The sequence below is a fragment of the Tachysurus vachellii genome, chromosome 1 (genome assembly GCF_030014155.1).
Source record: "Tachysurus vachellii isolate PV-2020 chromosome 1, HZAU_Pvac_v1, whole genome shotgun sequence".
Lineage (NCBI taxonomy): Eukaryota > Metazoa > Chordata > Actinopteri > Siluriformes > Bagridae > Tachysurus > Tachysurus vachellii.
In genome coordinates, this window is record NC_083460.1 from 10,124,146 (window position 1) to 10,148,220 (window position 24,075).

General features: G+C 41.1%; 1 protein-coding gene across 16 annotated transcripts in view; it reads left to right on the top strand.

Annotated features, from left to right (window-relative positions):
• Positions 1-2,611: 2,611 nt before the first annotated feature.
• Positions 2,612-24,075, top strand: part of mbnl1 (muscleblind-like splicing regulator 1) — a 66,597-nt gene continuing 45,133 nt past the window's right edge. For 9 of the 16 annotated variants that reach the window (XM_060871591.1, XM_060871626.1, XM_060871644.1 and 6 more), the window contains exon 1: positions 15,892-16,391. The gene's annotated coding sequence lies outside the window, so the exon portion shown is untranslated. Of the gene's footprint in view, positions 2,682-3,761; positions 3,899-15,889; positions 16,392-17,100; positions 17,250-24,075 lie in introns of those variants that run through there. The other 7 variants (XR_009648546.1, XR_009648545.1, XR_009648553.1 and 4 more) reach the window with 4 other exon arrangements.

The window sequence follows — 24,075 nt, forward strand, 5'->3', positions numbered from 1 at the left end:
CCCCCATTCCTGATTTTACAAAATAATAATAACTGAATAGAAAGAAGAGCGATCTTATTAATTGTATTTTTACCTGATATACTCTAGGCTATTAGTTCCATGGGAGCTCTTGGTTTCACAATTCCACTCGATTATAAACTGTCATAAAAAGGACAGTATTTACATTGATATTATTTACTGTCCAGTGTCACCCAAATACCTTTCTGAGTCTGGTTGCTCTCGAGGTTTCTTCCTCATATCCTCTCAGGGAGTTTTACCTTGTTTCTGTCACCTCAGGCTTGTTCATTAGGATTTAAGATAAATAGCAATTAAGATAAATAGTAATTCATTTTAAACTTTTACCTTTAGTGATAGTAATTCATTTTAAACGTTTCTGTTCTTCTGTAAAGCTGCTTTGAGACAACGTCCATTGTTAAAAGCGCTATACAAATAAAAAGAATTGAAAATGATCCAAATCGTCTGAATATTTTGGCTAACAGAGAACCCATTGGCTCCTCAATTTGGCTCCTCCAACTGAATATGAGCCCATTTATGTTTGTTAACATTGTTAAAAGCACTAAACAAATACATTTAATTGAAAATTTATTCCTTTTTTTTTTTTCAGTTTTGCCCTGAATAAGCTATTTCACATAACATTGGTTTACATGTAGTTTACCAGCCAAAGTAACAGAATTTACACTGATGAACCAGCTTATATCCCCTTCAGAAAAATCTTTTCCAGCATATGAAGCTATATGATCTTTTCACACGTAGAACAACCGAGGGACTCATACACTACTGTTACCAAAAGTGCAAACGTTCACTGATGCTCAAGAAGGCATCCTGATTCATTATTAAACTTTTGAACAGATTATTTTAGTACTGCTGTACAGAGGCTACACAAGACATTTACATGTTTCCCAGAACACACAGTAATAACAATTGACACTGCTCATCCTGGTCAAAATAATATCTTATTCAGGCCAGAACTAAAAACTGTAATTTATAAGATTCATTCACATTCTCTTATCCAGAGCGACATACATTTTTATTTCATTTTATACAATTGATGGTTAAGGGCCTTGCTCAGGGGCCCAGCGATGGCAGCTTGGCAGACCTGGGGTTTGAACTCACTATCTTCTGATCTATAGTCCAACACCTTAGCCACTGAGCTACCACATAAGCTCATTCTCATTTCTTTTAAATGATTAATATTTTGTGGGACCAGCAATGTGGGACGTGAACCTCGGACTTTAACTGTATTAAGCAGCAAATGAACAATCAGTTCTCAAAGTTGATGTGTTGAAAGCAGAAAAATGGGCAACAGAAAAATCTAAGTGTACATATATATATATATATATATATATATATATATATATATATATATATATATATATATATATATATAAAAGATCATTTAGTCCCACAGTTTATTATATTACAACTTCACACACGAATTCTCAGACAAACAAAGCCATCAAAAAGCTGCACTTGGAAATAAATCGTCTTTATTGATCTCATGCCTTCAGTTGTGTTGGAATAATTTTTTATTTCCCAAGATCTAATCAACATCCTGAAAAGTTACATTTAAATTCTCAGCATTTGGCAGGCACCTTTATCCACAGCGACTTACATTTAATTTCATTTATACAGGTGAGCAATTGAGGGTTAAGGGCAGTAGCAGCTTGGTGGACCTCGGATTTAAATTCATGACCTTCTGAGCAGTAGCCCAACACCTTAACTGCTAGGCTACCACATCCCTGTGATGCTTTGTAGCAATGTTTATTGTTTAACACGTTCAGTTTTTAGCAAGAGCAGAAACTCAAATTGTAGCATTTGGGGTTGAGCGCATGGTGTTTTAGCAGGGGAAACACCAAGCTCGGATTTTGAATAAATTGGTTTCTGTACTGAAAAATGAACTGAAAAGTTGTTTGATCAAACTGGCCCATAATGTAAGCCTGGCCGCAGTTAGTGGGGAAGTTAGTAAACGTCTCTGCAAACCACATGTTTGTAACATTTCAGAGACAGGACTTTTTTTTTTCTCAGAGGGAAGAATTTGTGGTTATGTTTAGTACAATGAGCCGAGTCGTGCACTTGATCATACACAGGGTCCATAAAGCGTTTTACGATGTTAGGATCAGGAACAACTTTTTATTGTTTTAAGTACAGCTATGGAAAGAGATTTGTTGTACAGTAAGTCACTTCCTCTGCTTGTGTATTTGAGACGTGTTAATTGGCTTCAGCAGCTTCCCTTAGACTAACATCAGAAGTGTGTTTGGAGTAAACAGGGCTCTTTCCTCTTTACAGTCATACTCACAATACACTACAAATGTGGTGTTTAGAGCTCTTGCTGGAGAAGTCCTTCCATTTTCATTTCATATGAAAAAATAAAAGTCTTTCTGTTCTGTCACCTTGACGTACGTCCCGAGCTAAACGGTTATTGATTTCGTATCTGTCTCTTTCAGCCCATCACTGTGGACTCTCACTTGTGGTTCCTCTCACCTTTTGAATTCAGTATGTGTCTGGCAATTCCTTGTCTCTTTTTTGCAGCGCTAAGTAAAGAATGTGTCAGGCGCTCAGCGTACTGCAGCATCTGGGGACCATAAATAGGGACGGACTGATTCTGCTTCCTGTCAGCAGACAGGACAAGGACGTGGTGTATTGGATGTGAGACAGACAGAGCCAGCTAGAGAGACGGCAAGGTAAGCAAACATCTTAGTGCGTCGGTGTTAACTCATGCTGCAGTGACAGAATGTAGCCGAGTGCCAGTGGCTGGAGTGAGAAAGGAGTGTGTTGTTTTTACACATACAGCCTGATGTGGAATGTTTACCTCTGAACACTGACAATGCAATGTTTATACAGAAAGAGAAAGACGTCTCTGTTTGGGTTTCACTGCCCGGCTGTGTTCCCTGCATCTCTCTCTCTCTCTCTCTCTCTCTCTCTCTCTATCTGCATTCTCTCCTCGCTCCGTCTGTGACGTTATGTTTTGCTCACTTGCAACAGCACACAGAACAGTAATGCAATTAATCAGAAACGAACACACCTGGCGCAACCTAAAAGGAGAACTGAAATAACCCCAACTATCTGACACACACCCACGAACGTACACACACGGGTGCCTCGCAGGCACGCCCCTCTTCCTGTTACACTCCCTGCACTGTTATCTTAAGCCGTGCAGTCTGATCTGTTGTGCACTTTGCTTCCCTTTTTTTCTTGCAGCGAAACCTCCGAGGGTGCTTCCATTACGTTTGAGACGAGGCCTGCGGTCAGCACAGATAGAACTGTTAGAGATAAACACTAACTCCATTTGAAACTTTTTTAAAAATTGTATTCTATGTTTTTATTTTTCTGGAAAGCTGCTTCGAGACAATGGGCGTTGTTAAAGGTGCTGTACAAATAAATGGAATTGAATTCAATCGAAATTGAACAGATTTTGAGGCGACAGATGAAAAGTCTTTTGTTTCTAAGCCTTGGCCTGAAGGCAAGACTCATGAAATTAATATGTCTCTGAATCATATTGTGTTCAGATGCAAATGAGATAAAGGCAGGTTTCCATGGTGATCTTGAGTGTCTAAGAGTCCACACACTCACACACACTCACACACACTCACCCGGGCATGCTCTGTTTTGCATATAAAGACCCCAGCGTATTTTCTTTTCCTCTTATCGATATTAGAAAACTGCTAAACTCATACAGACTCAAACACTTTTTTAATACGCACACACACACACACACACACACACACTCTCTCTCTGACACTTGGGTTGCTTTGCTGTTATAGGTGTCACTTCCGCTTGCAGCGCAGCACACAATCCAGAGAAGCTCTGACCCAGAATGCATAGCGCTGATCAGCATGTGGTGTGTGACTGAGTTCCTGTCTCGCTTTCAGAAGGAGCTCTGCACCAGCACCACACACAGGTATGAACTAAATACTCCACACACACACACCCACACATACACACAGTTTTGTGTCCAGCACCTTCATACGCTTCTGATGCTACCGTGTGCTATTTAAAATACGATTAATTCAAACTTAATTATTTTTTTTTAATACAAAATACGGATCTTCCAAAATGCTCTTGTTTTGTTATCGATGGCTTGATAGTTTACGGAGCAGCAGAGCAGGGTGAAATTTTAAGGGGCGCTACATAATAAACAGATTCTCTGTCCAGTTCATTCACTTTGAATAGGTTCAGAGGTGAAACCCTGCTGCTGTAAGAGTGTGTGTGTGTGAGTGTGTGAGAGAGAGAGAGGAGAGAGAGAGAGAGAGAGCCTTCACACTACATCACTTTGGTATCTAATAAATGTCCTGCTTCTGGGTTTTTTCTAAAGAGCGCCGTGGCGTTTGTCTGCTGTTTAGAATTCCTCCAGGAAATGATTTCGCAGGTCAAAACTCGTTCAGTCTCAGCGAGGAACTTTTCTATGGTTTCTGCTTGATTCCCAGAGTTAGGTGTTCGATTAGCTGCGCGATTCATCCTTCCTGAACGTTGCATGAAGCATTCAGAGCACAATACAGGAAGTGTAGCACTCGAACATGATATGTAGTGGACTTTATGCTATTTTTATGCTCCAGATGCTGACTCATGTAGCAGAGTAACGGAGTAAAAATACTCCCTGCGTTCTACTTTATCAACTTCTCTTCTTCATTAAAAACAGACTTAGCTTACTTTTAAAATGCGCTATCCTTGTGTGACGTTTGCGTACGCTGGCGGGTTTATGAACGCGTGAGTTTGAAAGGAAGAGAAAAAGAGATTAGAGGAAAAAATGGCTATTAATATACTTAGGATTACTTTGAATCTGACTTCTACATTTGTGACAATAAATAAACGCTAGTTTCGTGCTTGTGGCTTTGTGGCTGTTGGACTTTTAGCAACATGAAGTTACTTCTGCTTTTACTCATCAGCTTTCGCAATTATACTGACCGTAGTGTTAAAATAGCATTTGTCTCTTTTTAAGCTCGATTAGTGAACTTATTAAAGCATTTCCAACTGCTCTCCCCTCCAAATGAGCTATCTGAGCTTGGTTTCTGCAACTAAACCTGCAGTATAATGATGTAATAGCATTATTAATGCTGTCGTGTTAATAGCAGTGCTACTAACAGTAAGCTAATTAAAGATGGCGGAGGGTCTGGTTCTCTGTTGGGTTTTTTTCCCTTAGTCATTCTGAGATGTGTTCACACTTCCTTGTCCTCACTTCTCCTCACTCTAATGAAATTATTGAGCTTCCTCTTCCTCCCTGTACTAACCGCTGTCTTTGTGTGCTTTCATTGCTTCATGTTTTAGTGCAGGAAGCGTGTGGGAACTAGAGGTCTTTACGGGTCCACTTAGATCCGGGTTCGGTTCTAAAAGTTTCATGGATCGGGTATAATAATAGCGGCATCGGGTCTCGGGTAATTTAAAATGAATGTGTTTTTACCGAATGGACCCGAGAAGACCCCAACTACTGTATCTCGCGTGTGTGCACTGACTCGAGTCCTTTTCCAACCTCTCCTTTGTTTGCTTGCGACATCGTGTTGCAGGCGGTAAGCTAATTTTTGTTGAAACAGACCTGTCAATCAATTTTGAATCCATGCCGTAGCGGATACTTTTCTGTCTGACTGGTGCGTGCAGGGCTGCACCGGTGTGTGCAACATTCGGGTCCATTCGGGTTAAAAAAAATTGCCAACCGGTCGGGTCGGACTCGGGTCTAATTTTTTCGGGTTTGTCTAGGGTCGGGTCTTTCTTAAAAAAAAGAAGTGGTTCGGGTAAAAAGTGATTCGGGTCACTTCGGGTCGGGTACATTTCTTTAGACCCTAGAAGACCTCTAGTGGGAACACAATACTGTACAGTGCCAAGGCTACTAAACTCGCAAGAGCACAAGACACAACTCCCAGAGCTAAAATAAGAGCCGATTACCTAGCTGCGGTCCAGTCAAGCCTGAATCTGCTGGTGAGATGGTTTATAGCCGATAGGTCAGAGCAGGTGTCTGCTGCATGCGCTCTACTGACTGTGTATTCTGGGGCCATATTTAGTAGGTTTTAAAGAGGTAAAAGATTTAATCATCCACAAGGCAGACAGGAAGAAACACATTGCCACTGTTTGAGGTTTGAGGACAGAAGACGAGGGTCTAATCGGTTCATCAGTTGTGTACAGTTATTAAACAGGCATTAGACAGAATCAGAATTCTTTATTAATCAGCAAACTAATAAGAAGAGAAAAAATAGATAATGTATACAAAAAATTTAAATAAAACGATTTGGGACTGAACGTACTTCTGTATCCGTCCAGGACGTTACGGAGTGTGTAGAAGATGTTGCTCAAGATGGCCAGTAGTTTGAACAACATCCTTCTTTCTGACACTAAGGGTGTAAAAACGCATGATGTAAATTCTTATACGTTAAACATATGGTTAGCAGGTTTGTCTCACACCTGTATGATTGGGGTGTAGACTGTGCATGTTGTCTCTGTGCTTAGTGTGTAGTGTGTGTGTGTGATTGTGCTCTGTGATGGGTTGCTACATCTGGATGGTGTCCCATGCCTTGTGCCCCGAGTCAACTGGGATAGACTCCAGTCTCCCTTGTGTAGTGTAAGCAGTTTAGAAAATGAATAGAGGGATTAAAAAACCCTCCATAGAGAGAGGGAGAGAGGTAGTGAGGGAGAGAGAGAGGTAGTGAGGGAGAGAAAGAGGTAGTGAGGGAGAGAGAAAGAGAGATTGTGGGTAAGAGAAAGAGAAAGAGAGAGACAGGGAGGGAGAAAAAGAGAGAAAGAGAGTGAGAGAGAGAGAAAGAAAGAGAGAGAGAGAGAACATGGCTGCACCTCATGTTTTCTGTCAGTCATGTTCACATAGTGTGCAATGACATTAAACCTTTTTTTCTCTGTTCACTCTGACGGCTCTTTTCAGCTTCTTGTTATTTAAGCAGGAAGCCTGTATGTTGCTTCTGTTATGTGTCAGTCTATATTTCTGTCTTGTGTTAAACTGCCTCAGTGATGTTAGACTCAGAAACAGTTTACACGGTGGATGACGTGGTGTATCACTGATCCTTATCGTGGATTCACTACAGTATGATTCAGAACCGGAGGCCGGAGTTTTTAATTCAAGATTCAGTCCAAAACGGATTGCGCAATTTTGTACAAAATGATCACAAATACAAGCAAACTCTGCGATATTCAGAGAAGATTGCAGTTTTTTAAAATTTGGACCACACTCATTCAGGCAAAAGGCTCTAAAGTTCACATGCGTTGAACATGAACACAGCTATAATAGAAAGTATTTACATATGTAGCTACACTGCTAGTAACTTAGAAGAATCATGTGCTAGCAATTTCACCAGTTCAAGTAGTTTTCTGGGGGGAAAAAGGATAGAAATCTTGTTGTATCACAAATTATGAAAAAGTCTGCAGAAAAAACAAGTATTTTTGGTTGCAGTAATTTTGTGAAAAAAAAACTCTGCAGAATCCCAGACAAACCGAATAGCTAGCCGAACATATATCGATCATTTTTTCATAAGCCTCCATTGCAGATGAGCCTTTTTTAATGAAGTTTCTTGACGATTTATTGACACACAAACATTTCACAGTAACATTTAATATTGGAGGAAATATTTGCGAACACAACATTGGCTCGTTACTTATGACATACTACTGCAGAAGACATAAAATAAACACACACTGTGCCTCAGGCTTTTGCACACAGGGGAGCTTTGATGGTGCACCATGTACAGTGGCATTTCTAACTCTCATTATCTCAGGGTTTCAGCTCAGACCTCGGGTTTCTGTCCGTGCAAAATGTAGTTTGCTCTCGTCACGCTAGTCGCTATACTGTAAAGTGGATATAGGGAAGATTTTGTGCACAACGTTTCCAGAGAAGCACATTTTAAAACAAACAGGACACTTCGACAGAAACAGGATGTCGTGTCAGCTGTGCAAGCAGTGTGCTTCTGAACACAGCAGAGTTATGGGCTTTATCTCAAAATCTTTCACCTGTCTCTATAATCAATGTGTTATTACTGCTGTTTCAGGCTGAATAGACAGCAGATAGAAAACAGCCAGAAATGTGAGCGCTTATAACGGTGTAAATACCATGTCACGTCCAGATCTGTCCAGTTAATCGCCATTTCAACACCAAAATGACTACAGATTTTCCACAGATTTAAAAAGAATTACTCTCACTCATTCATTCATTTTCTACCGCTTATCCGAACTATTCTCGGGTCACGGGGAGCCTGTGCCTATCTCAGGCGTCATCGGGCATCAAGGCAGGATACACCCTGGACGGAGTGCCAACCCATCACAGGGCACACACACACTCTCATTCACTCACGCAATCACACACTACGGACAATTTTCCAGAGATGCCAATCAACCTACCATGCATGTCTTTGGACTGGGGGAGGAAACCGGAGTACCCGGAGGAAACCCCTGAGGCACGGGGAGAACATGCAAACTCCACACACACAAGGCGGAGGCGGGAATCGAACCCTGACCCTGGAGGTGTGAGGCGAACGTGCTAACCACTAAGCCACCGTGCCCCCCTTAAAAAGAATTATTTAATTCAATTCAATTTGATTTTGTTCAGGGCTTTGCTAGAACACAACGGACAATGTCTCCAAGCAGCTTTACAGGAAGACAAAAAGTCAGAATAAAAGCGATATTTAAATTGATATTTAGCACTAATGAGCGAGCCTGAGGCAACGGTGCTAAGGAAAAACTTCCTGAGACGATATATGGAGAAGAAAGCTTGAGAGGAATCAAACTCAAATGGGAATAAACTCAATCTGTGTGACACGGGAGTGTGATTATAAATCATTTCCTTTCTATAACTGTATATATTGTGAAGTGCAGTTGTGTAACCAGGAGATTTTGAGCAACTTGTATGAGCATCGGTGTGATTTCTGAAATCATTACAGTTTGAACATAAATTCCTTTTTGTCGATGTCATTAAATGCTCAACGATGGAGACTCGAGCGCAAATCTGACCGTGGCAACAGCACCTTAAAGCCACCACCATGGTCTCCAGGTGCCACTATCCACAGCAGTCCCATGTGTCTCCAGGTAAAACATGTGGAGCCTATATGTCTTCAGTGGTAGTAGTTTTAAAGTAGAATCCTGTTCTTCACCAAATCAAGTAGTTTTCCACAAAAAAAAAAATAAAAAAACTCAAGTTACAGTGCAAATATTTTCTCCTGGACGCGTGGAGTGTCTGACTGTTTAGTTATGTTCAGATGTTTACCATAAGCACCTTACAGTCCTTACTTAAACCTTACTGCATGTTGGTGTTAAATATCACTTTAAGCATGACATGTTTTATTATCTATGCTGCTCACATGCTCCTCTGTAACCAGGACTCGGATGTCTGCCTGCAAACATCACACCAGGATCAGTGTACAGCAGCACATGCCGTCAGTCTGCGTGAAACTGTCTCGCTCCGTCTGCGTCTGCTTTTTAACACACCCAAACGTCACGGTTTGATCACGTTGTCAGAAAGCTGGATATCAGTTCAGCTTGTAATCAGACGCCGACTGTCACAATATCGAAGCTGCTGCATCATCGTGGCATCAGCAAAACAGGACAGAGCGCATACACACTGTGTACAGAGAACAGAGCTGAATGCCTTAAGCAGCGATTATTTCACTACCTGCTTAAACGTGACCAGAGACGATTTTTATATTAAGACGATGAGAACGGTTACATACAAATGCCACGAGTGACTTTTATCTCAGGAGATGAGACAGAGACTGATGTAAATGATGCTGATAATAAAAGGGATTGATGATGCAACTCATTTGTTTTTGTAAACCTAATAACCCTTTAAATACTTTTGGTAGTATTGTTGCTTTTTTTTCTTTAAAGAGACCCGGTTATAAATGTACTGTAGGGCATTTTCTGAATGTCAGAATATGACTACGCATCAGGACACACGCTAAGCTCTTGGTCACATCCATTAGCTAGCATTAGAAAGAATTTACAGCCGTTTGCCACATAACCACACGAGCACAGCTGAAAGACAACGAGGTGGAGCATAATACAGAGAGATTTAATTCTTCATCACGTATTACAAGGATTAAAAGTTTTTATGGACTGACTTCTTCATGGCATTTGCTTTGGTCAATTCTAAATGCTGCATTCACACATACAGTGATTTTACTCGCTGTGTTATGATGTCTCTGGAGGGAGATTTGGAGTTTGTGTAAATTCAGTGGTGTGTGTGTATGTATGTGTATATATATATATATATATATATATATATATATATATATATATATATATATATATATATAAAAAATTTATACAAGTTCAAATTTTCTCGACTTCACGTCATGTCGCAGAACACGTCGCTTTCATTAAGCGCAACACATTTAAATGCTGTTGTATGTCATCCGTATTTGCATCATTATTGTATATTATACAGTGTTTGCACATCTTTATGTAGCACTACGGTCCTAAAGGAGCGTTGTTTCATTTCACTATGTACTGCATCACCCCTATGTGTTTTCCTAAAAACAAGGAATATTTATATACTATGAATTGTTCAAATTTATTTTTATTATTAATCTACACTCAGTTCCCCATAATGACAAAGTGAAAGCAAAATTCTAGAAATGTTTGCAAATGTACGAAATATAATATATATATAATTTTTTTAAATATTTCGTACATTTGCAAACATATATTATATATATATATATATATATATATTATACATATATATATATAAATTGGAGGTGGGGGAATTTGCAGTTGCAGTATGCACAATGGCCATCATTTCCTGTTTTTTATTTTTAGTATTAATGTAATAGCCCTGAGACCCAGTGGGACTCTCTTAGTCAGCCAAATCAGGCCACTAAATGGTTCAAGAATTAGGCAGGTTCATGAAGTGTTCTTTGTGGTTTTACTCATTTCTTTATGTAACCCAGAGAGTTTACATATGTGAGCATGCAGTTAGAGCTTCAAATCCCTTTTTGAAAGACATGCAATTTACCACACTAGCATAATACTGACATGCATCTGAGCTCATCATGAAACGATCTGAAACCATGTCTGATGAAGTGCTCCAGTTAAATCAAGCTTATGAAAGAGGAACTAGGTATTGGTGAGAGGGACATGCTACATGGTAAATCACTACATTCAAGAAGAAGAAGTACAATAAAAGGATTCTTTAAAAATAAAATGCAGCAGGGTTATCCTAGGCAAAAAAATCTGCCTCATTTATTTTTTTCAGCCTGTAATAATTCCAGCATCAGTGTTATGATTTTATTGATGGTCATGGTCATATCCATCCATTCGATACCGTGTTGAACAGAAATAAGCCTCTGCTGAAGTCACACTTGCTTTCATTTAATTCAATAGCTGAAAGACTTTTCTTTGTCAAAAGTGGGACAAAAATCGACGTATCTACTGTGTCGTATCTATATGAAGATGATTTATTCGAGGTATGGGATTAGCACTGAGCTAGCAGTAAGCTATAGATAGAATATACAGTATACATATCTGAATAAATGAAGGTACATTGTGGATCCAGAGCGTTTCACAGGGACACAGGCTGAGAGGCATGAATGCACCCTGGAACACCATACACACACACACACACACACACACACCTAGGGGCAATTTAACACAGCCAATCCACCTACACTACATTTTTGGGAGCTGGAAGGAAACTAGAGGCATTGCAGGAAACTAAGAAAACAAATGACACTCCAGTCCAGACTGTCACCTGAGCTCAGGATTGAACCTGGGACCCTAGACGCTGTATCACTAACCCCACGGTGTCAAAACATGTGATAATGACATGTGAGTTAAGCTCTCACCTCCGTTTCTGTTTCACAAATAAAGGCGAAACTGCTGTAGGATTCTAAATATTATCAGTAGTACAGCTGCAGAGCTGAAACCTCAGTACAGCTGCAGTTTTATACACATGAACGATTTTAGTACAAAACATCATGTTTCATATATTTGCCTTATGATGTACATGGGAGGTGCAACAAAACAAGTAACCTACAAGCAGTGTGGTTTGTTATAATCTCACAAACCAGATGTCTTAGGCAGCTGGAGCTGAGATGATAATGTTTGTAAACTTCACGAATTGTAGACTAGGTCTTGCAAAAATCTCCCCAAGATTCTCAAAGTTTTCAAAATGATTCTAGGAGTTGCCGAGCATCACTGTGAGGATGTGCATCCTTTGTGGCAGTTTATTTATTTTTTGTAGACATTTTCCTCTGCAGGTCTTTAAGCACTTCCCCAGTGGAATATCCTAAAGATGCAAAAGGGTTAACATATATATATCGATCATCTCTTAACAGAAAGAGGAATGCTAACTGAGTGGGAGCTAAAGAAATACTCAAGAAATATTTTCCCTGTGAATAATATCTGACTGAATTACTGAGGTAGAAAGAGTGAAAAAGAAAGGGTTGTGAGACAGGGTTGTGAGACAGGGTTGTGAGACAGGGTTGTGAGATTGTTTCCTTAGCCTGAGATCTAAATGTGCAGTTTGACACAGACTTACCACCAGGGCAAATACTAATGCAAAAAATAACAAATTGGTCTGTGAATTACACAGTTGTAGTTGTTTTTTTCTGTCATGCTATTTTTGTACGCAGTAACAAAATACACATGAATAACACACATGTTATAACAAATGTGTTATAACACACTATTATATGTTATAACAGATAACACACATGAATTAGAATATGAACGGTTTATTGAAATGAAATTGATTTTAAAAAATACAGTCTGAAGGTTTTAAGACATCTAATAAAAAAAAAAAAAAAAAAAAGATCTGTTACTCCAAAAATAAGGCAGATAAAAATAAAAAAAATATGAAAAACATTACTTGAAAATCTAGAAAACAAAGTTAGCTATCACTAGGGAAACAGGTTGTCTAGAAAACTACTTAAATATCAGTATATATTATATATATTTATTCCATTTAATAAATATATATATATATATATATAATGAGAGAGATTTTTATTTATTTATTTATTTATTTATTTATTTATTTATTTAGTTTTAAAATTTATTATATTTATATATTTATTAAATGGAATAAAATGTTTAGAATTTGATTTCATTTAGATTTATCCCTCATGAGCAAGCCAGGGATGGCAATAATGGCAAGAAAAATCTGAGAGGGAAACAGCGTCATCTGGGTGACAACAGAAACATGTCTTAGAAGAACAGCTATGCACATAGGATTTTGTAAAGAACCCATTATTTGGAAGTCTACAAGCTAGAGGTGCAAACCTGAGCCCTGGCTTCACACATATATTGATGTGGTCTCCCATTTTTTTCTGTAGGTTTGCCTGAGCAGTGAGCTGTGAGCAGTGAGCTGTGCATGGCAGTAAGCTGACCTGTAGATGCAATAAGTTTAAAACCAACAGCTTTATTTAATCTCTTCTTTCGCTTTTCATTACTGTGTCTACCATGCAAAAGTAAAAGCATTAAAACTCTACTTTGGGACATGGCACCTACGTATATTTCTGCATTTTTCTGATTTTCACATCTGAGTATATAGTTAACATCAGTTAACCATATTTGCTATGGAGGACACTAAGAAAACTGAAACCTGAAGACTGAAACTAGTCCAAAATGTTTCAAGTTCTTAGTGAAACGACATAAAAATATACCCCCAAACAACACCAGCAATCCGCTATGGTTAGTAGGTGCATATCAGAAATAAGGCTTTGCTAGCCATCTTGACTGTACAGCTAAGAAGAACTCTGTGGCCTAGTTGCTGAAAATAGAGGCAGGAAAGCATACAGTAGATGGGGGGCTGGTCTTAGACCAGAGCAAAAAAAAACTTGGACTGGTCAGTGTGTTTGTGGCACTGTTGTACAGCTCCAGCACATGAGTTGCCCTCAGTACGGGTAACTGTGGTCGGGAAACTACCTGAGGAACTTCCATGCAAAGCTAAGATGACCTCATGCTGACTTAATGATAGACAGAACACATTGAAATGGTTTCTGGCATTTATAATGAATCTTCAAGCATTGATCATCTTCAAGCAGATAAATTGTAGCAGAACAGTTGTGTTCTGATATTGTGGAGTTCCTTTCTGGGTACCATTATGGGGTGAGGCGGGGGGACTAGTGAAAGATGGCCTCCTTTTTGGTGGGGGCGCATAGGGGGTTGGTCAAATAAATTAAATATGCATCTTTAATATATGGAAAGGGAAGAGACTTTAAGAACCAGTTCAGCCCTCTCAGCTCTAGAAACCATGGTTCTTCTTCTGATTTTCAGTATGCATTTAGTAGGACCCTTTGTACTAAACCATAGGGTCTGCCTTTTTGATTTTGCTTCTGCCCAAGAGGAAGACAGAGCGTAAAAGGGTATAGGAACTCTGCACCAGTTTTCAGTGACCTATTAGAGCTGTGTGGCTGGTCTGTTTGACAGTGGGTCCAAAGAACATCCCTAGTAACCTGTGCAGATTTTTTCATGGTATATTTACACAACTGTCACTGCAGACTATGCTAACTATTATATAATTTGCTGATGTGTGGAAAGCAGGTTGGCTCAGCAGTGAACCATGTCTGGTGCTAGGTGTCCCACTGCCAGGAGTGAGGTATCAATCAGCGCCCTCATCACCAGCCTCTACAGATTAGAGCAGTTGTTTCAGTTCTAGCAGTAGAATAGCTAGTATCATGCCATTCCCAATGCAGCCAGCATTCCCAATGCAGCCAGTTCTCACTAGAAAATCATCAAGCATAGATATTTCTGGTAAAATCACCAGCAATGCCAGTAGTATGCATGTGACCCAGACTGACCTGCTTGTGTTGAGCTGTCTTTTTAAAAAACCTTCTCTAAAGCTGTCAATAAACAAACAGCGTTGTTTGAAATTCTGCATTTGTTACCACTGGCTGCAGGTCATTATCGAATGCCTATCGAGGCACAAACTTTTGCCTGTCACGGCTAGATTAGGGTTTGTCAGTCAGCAGTGCATGTGAACTGACAGAGGTGTATCCAGATTTGTTTTGGATGTTGCTGAGGTCACAGTTGAAGAAGGCGGTTCAACTCGAAATACATTATCAGCCTGGAATAACCTTCCAGTCGTTGCTGTAGACTTAGTAGAGATGTAGTGCATCCTCCTACTACTTGGGTTAGGACCAAGGGAACACTGGACGTTGGGCTATAAGGACACCTCTTTTGAAGGACTCTGCCCAGTCTCTCAGAATGATCTAAGCCACACCAAGAAGTTGTCTATACACCTAGCAAGTGACTCGGGTCGATTTCTTGGCTTCTTTCTATCCTTATCAGTTGCCAGATGTAGGCGAAGGTCTTTCATGTGGCATCTAATAACAATGAGCAGCAGTCCTATTGAATCACACAGTAAGGAATCATTTTGCAGGACCCTCTTCCAGTAATATAATACAATTCAACAGAAACGTATGTGTCTCCAGGTCGTTGTACGGTAAAGAAGTGGCATATGGGACAGCTAGTGTGTTTTAACACCACTTGCTAGTTATCCAGTTCACACCAGATCATGTCTCACGGCAGTGAATAAGATCAGAATGAATGTTCTAGAAGTTCATTATTAGCCAAGGAAAGCGGAGAGAAACCCATAAGTGGATGTGGGTAGGTGTTAATGTGTGGGTGTGCTTGTATGCCTCCGTGTGTGTGCGTGTGTGTGTGGGTGTGTGTGTGTTTACCATTTCACTGCAGTCTGCACTGAAAATTCTCAAGGGACTGAAGGCAAGCATTACATTAGTTTCTCACACAGCCCTTCTCAGTTTTCCTTTTTTCGTTATACCTTTCTTTCCTCCTTTCCTTCTTTCTCTCCTCCCATTCCCCTCTCTCTCTCTCTCTCTCTCTCTCTCTCTCTCTCTCTCTCTCACTTCCTTCCCCCAGAGGTGCTGTGACAACACTTCCTGGTTGGTGCTAGTGGGCAGGGTTACGCTTGCGCATGATTGGCTGCTTGGCTAGATGCTCTGCGCAGTACTGTTGTGCAGTTAGACTGCTGTTGCTGCTCTTGCAAGCTCTCTCCCTCTCTCTCGCTTTTTCTCTCTCTCTCTTCCCTCCTCTCTTGTTTTTACTGTCTTGCACCGCTGAGGCGCTTGGCTCTCGCACGCACACAGAGAGGCACGCGCAGGGGCTCGCTCACATTAACCATTAAACACATCTACATGCAGTGGAGCAGCAAGAAAACAGACACATGTTAGGTTAGGAAACGCTCTCTCTCCCTTTCGCTATCTATCTATCTCTCTCTTGCCTTCTCTCCCTCTCTCTCTCTCTCTTTTTCTAAGAATGGTCCAGCTGGTGCCTGGGGCCCTGCTGTCGTGGCCTGCTGCCTGCATCTGATCACGATCTCTCTCTCTCTCTCGCTCTCTCTCTCGCTCTCTCTCTCTCTCTCTCTCTCTCTCTCTCTCTTTTACACACATACACACACACGCACACACACGCACAGAGCCGGCTCACAGGGAAGCACAATGTGAGAGGTAAGGATTTCCTTCCTTTTTTTAGTCCTATCTTCCTATTCCTTCTACAGCAAAGCCAACTGCGGCTACAGAAAGCCTTCAGGCATTGCAGGACTTTTTGAGTGTGTGTGTGTGTTTGTGTGTGTGTGTGTGTGTGTGTGTGTGTGTGTGTGTGTGTGTGTTTGTGTGTGTGTGTGTGCGTGTGTGTGCATGTGTGTGTGGGCTATGTTTAGATTTCCATGGAGGGCTACTAGTTTGCCACACACAGGAAACAGGTCAATTTAATAGGTTAAAGCTGTCACTCCGCACAGACACACGCACATGTGTGTGTGTGTGTGTGTGTGTGTGTGTGTGTGTGTGTGTGTGTGTGTCTCAGGAAGCAGGCTGAAGGTATGACCCAGCTTCTGTTTTGCTCTTTTTTCTTGCTTATACTGAAATGGCACGTGGCTGGTTAAATGTTGTAGCCAAGTAGCTTTTCTCTCTCTTCATGTCCTCCTTCTCTGTCTGACTCTGTCTCTTTTCCTCTCTGCAGGAAGTGTGTATGCGTCTGTCTGGTTTTTTTTTTTTGCATACACTCTGCTTGCTAAGCTTCCCGCCCCCAAAATGTAAATTACGTGTGACATGGCTAGTTGGTGCTTCCTAATATGGGGTGCGCTGTGTTTCAGCAGGATCCTGCCAGCCACTCTAGGATTCCACCGGGGTGTGTGAGACGGAGGGTGTGTGTGTGTGTGTGTATGAGTGTGTATGTATTTGTGTCAGTGTGAGAGAGACCATTAGTAGGAGGCTAGAGAGAGAGAGAGAGAGAGAGAGAGAGAGTGAGATGTCTATGCATGGTTTTCACTTCTCATTGAGTGCGTCACTCCTCTCGAAAGACGCCATGTAAGTACTCAGACTAAATTCTACACTAACACCTGAGCATGAACAAACCTGTCAGCTTTCTGAAATCTTTTTTTCTGTCGCATGTCGGTTCTCTTTGATAACCTGCAGTTTAAGTCCACTGTCTTGTTATTACTTTTATTTTGCCTTAATCCGTTTCTTGAAGTTCTTCGTCACCACGCTTAAGATTTAAAGCAGTAGACGTGTTGGGAATTGAACACGGTACAGAAGGTTTTGGAATAGTATTGTAATGTGAAGCTTTTTATTAGGGTTTAATGTTCAGTGAATTTGGCGATATCGTACAGATTACAGTCTGGGAGTGGTGTGTTGTGTGCCATGCTTTAAGAAAGACTGGGAGTGGTGTGTGTGTGTGTGTGTGTGTGAGAGAGAGAGAGAAAGAGAGAGAGACTTTACAGGAAAATAGCAAAAGTCCTAAGGAAGTCCTATCACATGGTGTTGTGGAGAGAGCCACACACTCCGGGCATGAACACCTCTCCTGCAGCTCAGCCCAGTTCACACTCACTTTCTGCTGCAAGCCTAGTAAATAATTCCAAAACATCTGTTACTGATCTGAAAACACACTCTTCGCCCAAACAGAATAACCACGCGCTTCGATATATCATCCCTAACCTAAACCGACTGCACGGTTTTCAGACGTGTTGCGGTGCTGATTTTAGCGTGTTGTTGTTTCTCGCAGGACTAAATGATGTGTCACTGTTCCAAGTCAGTCTTCAGGACAGAGTTTAACGTCACACCGATTCATCGGAGTTCACTCACTTAGCAGTTTGCTGTTTCGAATCTTTTTGTCTGGGTTGTTAGTGCAGTACTTTCCTTCAAGATTTCAGGGAGTTTTTTGTGATTGTTGCACCAGGGTTTGCTGCAGGTTTTTTATTTTTTTTTTCAAACCGTGATGCTACAGGTTTTTGTTCTAGCTGAATTGGGCAAAATTACAGCAGGATTCTCCTTTTAATCTCCTACCAGTGAAGACACACATGTAATGACTTTTCTATGACACTCGTGTTCGACGCAGGTGGATCGCAGAGGGTTCCAGCTGAATGTGTTGTTCGGAACAATTGCAAGCTTCTCCTCAGAGTTTGCTTGATTGTGTGTTCATTTGTGCGATGGTAAGGAATGGTGAAATCCTGGAGGGTCTGACTGTTTAACGTGGATTATGTGAGCATGTTAACAATGCCTGTTCTGTGTAGTAAGAACATTCTAGCAATACTGTTAGTTATTCCAGCGTAACAGGAGCGTGTTTAATGATAGGACAAGCTTTCTGGCCTGAATCACATTAAATTAGTTCATGATGGCTGCTTAGGTCTTGAATGCTGCAGCATTTTTTTTAGTCATTCTAACAGGACTTTTTATTTCCTCTCTTTATTGTGTTTCTCGTCTTTCTGTCTTTCGGTCTTTATTGGCGCTGTGAAGTGTGTGGGAGTGTAAATGCAGGTATATATGGCTCTGTACGAGCGTATGCTCAGAGATCACAGACTGTCCGTTGTCACAAGATCCATCTTTTTTATTGTCTTTTTAACGATCTGATGCACCTCGATGACTCGCATTTAAGCGCTCGTCAGTTTCAACGGACCTCTGGCCTGAAACGACCCTCACGCTTCCGTCACTACAGACGCAGCTCTAGAAGGCACAAACGGGACGACACCAAGCTTCAGATGATCTGTTCTCGGGGTGAGCTGTCATCTTGTCAGCTGTTTTTCATTAGAGCGAGAAGGTGGAAGAAAAGCCCAGATGCATAGCCTTTAACACTTTTACAGCTATTGTTGGCACTTCTGTTGCTGTGGATGAAGAAGATGGAGCGATATGAGCACGTGATGTCGAAAGCGTAAAGATGTGGGATCTGGCAGCGTTTACATCCTTTATTTAGGGAATAAAAGCAGATTTGTATTTGAACTTCGCCGTACGTCCATCTGGGTGCGTCCTGGCAGGAGACAGAGACACGACAGAGAGGTTTGTGTGCGAGTGTGTTTGGATCCGCGTGCCATCCATTGTTCATTCTTGAAAGAAACGAGCACAAATATGGCTGCAATCAGCAGCACATGGAAGTCTGTAGACCTTTGCGCGTTTGTACATGCTGTTCTGTAGACATCATACAGGTTTACTAAATCTAAATATCACTGGAAATTCTTTTTTAAAGAAAACACTCTGTTGTTTTTTTCCTTTCTACTGTGAAATGAATAAACAAGCCCTAAATATGAAGTGAGCTTAGTTTAGCTTTAAAACCTTGTCGAAACATCGTAATCGTTGTTTTGCGGTGATTACAGTACACATACTCCACAGATGCAGCGAAATAAAAATAACGTCTGAATCTATCCTTACCACAGTCTTTATTTGGAGCAGTCACTGGTGAACTTCACTACTGTGGTAACGGGGGGGCTTTCTTTTGGCATTTTTTGGAAACATTTCATTACCTATGTGTTTGAGTCATGTTGGTGTGTAGGAGCTCTGTGCTTACTAATAACCAGACCAATAATCAGCATGCTCACGATTTGTCACCGCACTTTACCTCTCAAAATCCAGGTCAGAAGCAGAAGCAGAAGCATCGTTCATGTCTATGTCACTGTTCAAATACTAAAAAAACGATTTCAACTCAGTTGTTTAGTCTCAAGATGGAAAATACAGGAGGTTGATAGGAATTTGGATTTGTTCCAGGCCTTAGCTTGACCTGCTTACTGATAATGCGTTCCAGGAGGCCACACACTGTTTTAAAGCCTGCTGCTGGGTTCTGCACCACAGATCCAGATCTAAGAATTTATCCAGACATTAAAACATGTACGATGTGGATAGGAAACGCTGTGTCAAGCTACTCGAAGCAGAATATCATGTATCAGTGTCATGGCTGATTCTGTTCTCTTTCTCCACTGCGCTCATTAGCAGCAGCTCATAACTGAAGTTTTTTTTTGAGGATCAAATGACTTTATCATGCTCATAAGTGTCCCTATTTAACAGGAAAGAGCAAAACCAGCCTGTCTCCTAGCTGCCGTCGGCTGGATAGCGCTTAAGCTGCGTTCGTGCACATACGGTTATTTTATCTCTGCAAGTCATCAGTCGCTGTGCTATGAAGTCACCAGTAGGGGTTCCTTCTACTGGTTGCCATGGTAATAACATTTCTCAGTGGGTAGAGCAACTAGTATATAGACGCAAATCATTTTTTTGCAAATCACGTTTTCTTGCTGCTGATACTGTGTGTTTGTGTATAAAATTCAGCAGTGTATACAGTATACAGTATGCGTCGTATCATATGAGAGGAAGTGCAAGCAGTGTTGCTCTTTAACAGGGATCACATGCTCTCTAATCCCTTTACTCTCAGTGGTAGCCGCTATACCAAGTCACGCCATACGTGTGGGAGGCGGTAGCTCAAGTAGGCAAGGCTTGGGTTGTTGATCAGAAGTTCAGGGTTCAAGCCTCTGCACAGCAAAGCTGCCACTGTAAAGGCCCTTAATCAGGAGCACCATGTCATGTGTGCTTTAAGGTACATGTGACAAAAATAAAGGCTTCTTCTAATAGATTTCCATGAAGTTCAGCTTTTCTCAAATTTGTCACATGGCTGGATCTAGTCGCCAACGCTTTCCGTCACTCATTTTACCCGAAGTCACCAGCTCTCAGTGAAAATGGTCTCCGGTTGCTTTGTGGCTGCGCCTGGCTGTATTGTGTGAACGCAGCACTACTGTGATCGCCTGATCCTGCAGCAGCGTCTGTGTAACTCTGCTCATCCTGCAATAATAAAACCAGCACATAGCCTACAGAATGAACTGGTCGTTTAATGATCGCTTTCAGACAGGTTAAAGGGAAGAGAGTTGCTCTTTTCTAATCTCACAGACACTTTCGATGAGACTCTACACACCTAACAGGGTGTTAGACACCGCTGGCAAACTCAAATATAGTGCAGAGAATAAAACTCCAACGCCGGCTGTTTTTTTTAATTCTCTGAGGATTTCGTTACCTAATCATTGGGTGTGTCTCAATCAACTCCCTAGGTAGTGTTTTAGTATAAGTTCAGGCTCTAGTATAAGGACCCTGGCTCACGACATAATGAGACACCGATGTCTCAATTTCTGCTTGCGTGACTTCGTACTCATGTTATAACACGCCTTTATCAACAACAGGCAGGATCGATAGCTGGCATATTTGTTATGTTGTTTAAAGTCCATTTTAAAAAATATTTCCTGTCATGGAATGTAGGCTAACTAATGGATTCCATCCCTCCATCCATTCTCTAGCCTACTTATCGATGCTGGGTTGCAGAGATCCAGGAGTCTCTGAGATCTAGGCAGGGTTCACACCGGACAGGATGCCAGTCTACCGAGGGGCACAATCACATACACACTTACACACACATTTACACACATCGGACAATGAGCGTCAGTGCTCCCTGGGTTTTGTGGTGCATTGTGGGATTTTTTTAGGGAAGTACACTTGAATAATTTTGTATTTGAAGCCAGTCTTTAAAATGGCTGACTCCCTGATCAGTGACCTGAATGCTGAACTGTGGAAGCTGACGCACTCTGTGTTTTGTTTTCCAGCCTGTAAAACAGTCAGACAGCGTTAGCACACTAATAGCACGCTAATAAACCCTGAGCAAAGGCTAAAAACACACAGACCAGACAAGCAGAGCAATGAAATCACTCATTCTTGCTTCATTTAATCGTGTTAGAAATGCAAAAGCATGTCGAAACACAACCCCTCCAAATTAAGCATCAGTCATCTGTCATGAGTTGTCCAGTTCAAAGCCTTCGACACACACAAGCTAAATCAGCTAGCTATCGTCTATCGTTCACTTACTTCCTACGAAATTAGAGTACAATTAAACGTCTTACCTGTTCAGCAAAACCAAAGCTAACACTACATTAGTCCCGAATCTGCTAATACGCCATTATCACACTCGAATTATTCTCTCTCACTGTTTCCATTCTCTCTCTGACTGAGACTCTGTGTCGCCAGACTGTTTTTGTGCCTGAAAAGGACGTGATTGCTCCGTTAATTGATGCATCTGAGCTACCGTATGATGCACGCATACAAATAATGTGCCCAGTCAAACCCGACTCCTCGACGCGGTGCTGAGATGCTGAATCAGTACAGATTTTCGTCTTGACTCACCACAGCTCAGGAACATCATATATATACTTTTTCCATCAAATGTAAATGTGTTAACAGAGCTTCTTAGTTTTATTCAGAGGAAACCCCCTGTCTGGTGTTTGCTTTATATGTTAAACACACTCTCACTGAATGCTGGGAAGTGTAGATTTTGAAAAAAATTTTTTAATGTTGTTGTTGTTGTTGTTGTTGTTGTTCCAGCATGTGTTTGCTAGATAAATCTCCTCTTTAGTCTTGTGTTGTTGTACGTCTGTCACTGTCATGCCACAACAGATATGCCACACTTCAATATGAAGATGTACATAGAGCTTTATTCTTGTTCTCATTGATGAACAAACAGCGACGATGTCGTTATTTTGGTTGCCAGATCAGTTAGATATAGGATAATAAACGGCTTTAAAGTATCCCGTAACCTGTCATTAAGCCAGACATTTTACAGCCTACGTTTATCAGCGTCACTGCAGTGAAACGTGCTTATGACAACACTGCAGTTCTGTCTTTCCTAACTTGGTATAAAGTTACAGAACTTTTGTGAGTAATGTGTTTGCTAACTAAAGCAAGGCACAAATAGAGAACGTAATGAACATCACTCAAGCGAGACAGCAGTTCAGCATACCAGTGAATTAGAGCACATTTGTTGTGATATCGGTATTTTCAGACTCTGGAAAACAAGATAAACTGAAGGCTGTGTTCAGAGTTACGCATACATAACGAGCAGCGAAACAAACAACAGCAGGAATCTCTCAGACATGAGCGAATCTGAACTTGTGTTTGTGCCCATTTTCGGCTCAAGCCTGGCGCAGTAGTTACGTCCAGCACCGATGGCTCGCTGTGTACTGGAGGTAACACGCTTATGCCATTTGAGTGAAATATGAAATATTTATTTATGCCAGAATGAATTAATTAGTCATAGAAATCATCCCTGAAGTTTTTTTTTTCCCCTAAAAAAAGTTTCTATATCTAGTAACCTCAGTGGTGTCAACGAATCTGCCAGAAATTCTGAAGAAGTGCATGTGTAAGACGAGTGTGAATACTCTGACAGCTCCCTGCTCAAATGTTCACTAACTATAATGCAGTGTGCAAAGTGAGACGATTTTTAACATAAGTATCTCTCTCTCTCTCTCTCTCTCTCTCTCTCTCTCTCTTTTTATCATACACAATGCATACTTTGCACTACAGTGATGAAAATTAAAAGCTCCAAGTCTAGACATGATTCTGCTGCAGTCATCACAGTCATGTTGATTGGGCTTAGCAGTGCAGGCATTGGCCTGCTCACAGAGGAATCTGAGAACATACACACACACACACACACACACACACACACACACTTCCTGGTCCTGTGACCGTTATCACTCCTACTGTTGTAAGTTCCAAAGGTTCATTGTATTAGAAAGTGGTCAGAAGTGAAAATTTGGTTTTGTGTCTTTAAGCTCATGCTGTAGCTGGTGAAGTACAGAACGCCACCGCGTGATAGTGTGTATGCAGCAAATTTTAAAGACAACTTACAGTTAGAGAGCACATGCATCTCTCTTTCTCTCTTTCTCTCTCTCTCTCTCTCTCTCTCTCTCTCTCTCTCTCTCACTCCTGGCGTCTGGCCCAGAATGCGGTTGCAACATCGCTTGCTCTGATTGGTTAGCTGGCATCATGCAACACTTCTGAGAAAGGGGAAACAAACCCGCTCTCTTTCTTTCCACTACTTCCCCCAACCGTCTCTCTCTAT